Source organism: Tachyglossus aculeatus, chromosome X1, assembly GCF_015852505.1.
Source record: "Tachyglossus aculeatus isolate mTacAcu1 chromosome X1, mTacAcu1.pri, whole genome shotgun sequence".
Lineage (NCBI taxonomy): Eukaryota > Metazoa > Chordata > Mammalia > Monotremata > Tachyglossidae > Tachyglossus > Tachyglossus aculeatus.
The window spans coordinates 126,779,754-126,782,198 of NC_052101.1; the positions used below are offsets into that span (position 1 = coordinate 126,779,754).

Consider the following 2,445-nt stretch of genomic DNA (forward strand, 5'->3'; position numbering starts at 1 on the left):
CAGTAAATTCTTTGAGGGCAGATATCATATCTACCTACTCTATTGTATTCTCCCAATCACTTAGGACAGAGCTCTGAACACAGTAAGTGCTCAATAAATACCACTGATAGGTTGATTGACTGATTGTACTTTCATGAACACTTAATTCCATTAGTGAATATGTCCAGTGGGCTTTCGATAGATGCTGTTATGGCTATTCTTCTGCCTTCCTCCTTAGCCATTAGTGGAAAAGATGGGTAGAGTAGGGATAGATCACGCATCCTTCTTTTTCCTGGCTCTCTGCTCCAGTGGGGTGAGAAATATGATGGCAGACTCCTCCTGGCATTCCCTTTGTCTTATACCGTTGAGTCGTTTCCTACCCGCAGTGACACCATGGACACATCTCTTCCAGAACGCCCCGTTCTCCATCTCCAATCATTCTGGTAATGTAGCCACAGAGTTTTCTTGGTAAAAATACGAAGTGGTTTACCATTGCCTCCTTCAGCACGTTAAACTTGAGCGTCCACCCTCGACTCTCTCCCACACCGCTGCTGCCCAGCACAGGGGAGTTTTGACTTGTAACAGATTGCCTTCCACTCACTAGCCACTGGTCAAGCTAGGAATGGAATGGGTAGGCCTCTGCTTGACTCTTCCCCCCGTACCCGAAACTGGTAGAGTACTGGAAACTCTCCAGGTGCAACACTGAGAGGGATGGCATTCCCCTGCCCACACCACATTCTACTCCTTCCCTCTGCCCTTCCGATTCCGCATCTTAATCTAGGAGTAATAAGTCAGAAGGTCCCGTCAGGCTTACCTTGTCATATTTACTCTTCATTGAACACTCACCTAGTGAGACAGACTGTGCTAAGCACTTGGGAAAGTACCAACAGATCCAAGAGGCATATTCCCTGCCCTCAAGGAATTTACAGTCCAATGGGAGAGAAAACATCACTTCTTTGCAACATCACTTCTTTTCAGGCTCCTTTCACATAGCACAGTCGTTGGGAATCCTTCTCAAACCAGACTTTTCCATATCTGAGAACCATTTTCCTGGAACCCCATAGAATCTAGTGGGGAAAGTTGATCAGCTTCCAACCCCGTGTGGGACAGGGACCATGTCCAATCTGTTAACCTCTCAGGGTTCAGCAGAAAGCAAGCATTTAATGAATTCCATCTGCCGCTCTCACTGATCTTCTCTCGGCCTCAGTTTCCCCATCTGTGAAATGGGGATTAAAACACCTGAAAACCTGTTCTCCCTCCTGTTTATACTGTGAGCCCCGAGTGGACCAGGGACAGGGGGTGCCTACCCCAGTGCTTGGCACATAGTGAGCACTTAACAAATGTCAAATTGTTACTATTATCAATGCTTCCTTTCTTGTAATAAGATTTCATTCATCACCATCACCCCTCGCTAGCAAAGTGCTCATATACAGGATGTCCTGATTTTTCAAGTAACTGAAAGAGGAGAAAAAAGATGAGTGTCATTGCCAACAGTCCTTTCGTCTAAGTTCACGGAGACAGGAAAATGAAGGATCAGAAGATAATCAGGTAGCCGAGATAGATATTTGACCTTTTGATTGCCATTTCCATCTCTCGGTTTGCAGGGTTTTTTTTACTGAGCCTAGAAGATGAAAGAAGTTGCGAGGGTTGGAAGATGGGGGCCGTGGGTCAAACGTCAGAGCCAGCCGGCCCCCATTAGGACCTGAGCCCATTCTGGCCTTCATGAAGTCATCATTGTCCCCAAAGGTTGGGTAATGAATGCGAGGCGACTTCATCAGAGAAATGCAAATCGAAAAGGAGGAAAGACGAGAAACAAGAAATGATGACCTAATGGAAATTCCTATCTGCACATTTCCCTTACCGGCCCTTAGCTATTTGCGAGGGTTTCAGACCGTGCCTTCCTTTGCTTGACAACAGGGCATCCAGATCCAGAGACTTGGTGGGACTTATCCAGTTCTTCCATTGCTGTTTTTCTTCTCAAAGTTGTTGGATGCCAGTTCCCCGTCATGCTTTGATTGGTCCAGAAATTTCAGGGCTGCCCCACTTCCTTTCCCTTTATCGATCTATTGTCATCTGAGGCAGTGCAAGCCCCTTCCAGCTGTGCTACCGCACTGAGTCCCAACAGGAAGTTCTTGCCACCAGTTTAGGATGCCTGGTCCACCCTCACTCCACCAGGTTCAGAGGGATCCAGCAGTTTTGGGACAAGTTGGGGCGGCCTCCTGTGACCTTCCCCAAATGTTGCCTTTGATCTCCTGGGGCAAGGCACGTGGGCTCACGTGCGTCTCTTTGTCCAGAATCCGTGAGGGCCTGTTCGCCAGGTTGGTTGTCCGAACCCTTTGGGCACCGTCCCCACTGTGGGCCAGGCTTAGAGCCTGAGAGGGAAGAGAGAACCAGAAAGAGGAAAATCATTTCAGGTGACTATACCAACTGATGATGGCATTAATTAGGGCTTACTAGGTGCCCAGG

General features: G+C 47.9%; 1 non-coding gene across 1 annotated transcript; it reads right to left on the bottom strand.

Moving 5' to 3' along the window:
• Nucleotides 1-553: 553 nt before the first annotated feature.
• Nucleotides 554-691, bottom strand: LOC119920220. The gene has a single exon (XR_005447978.1). It is a non-coding gene; the product is annotated as a small nucleolar RNA SNORA7 (small nucleolar RNA).
• Nucleotides 692-2,445: the final 1,754 nt, after the last annotated feature.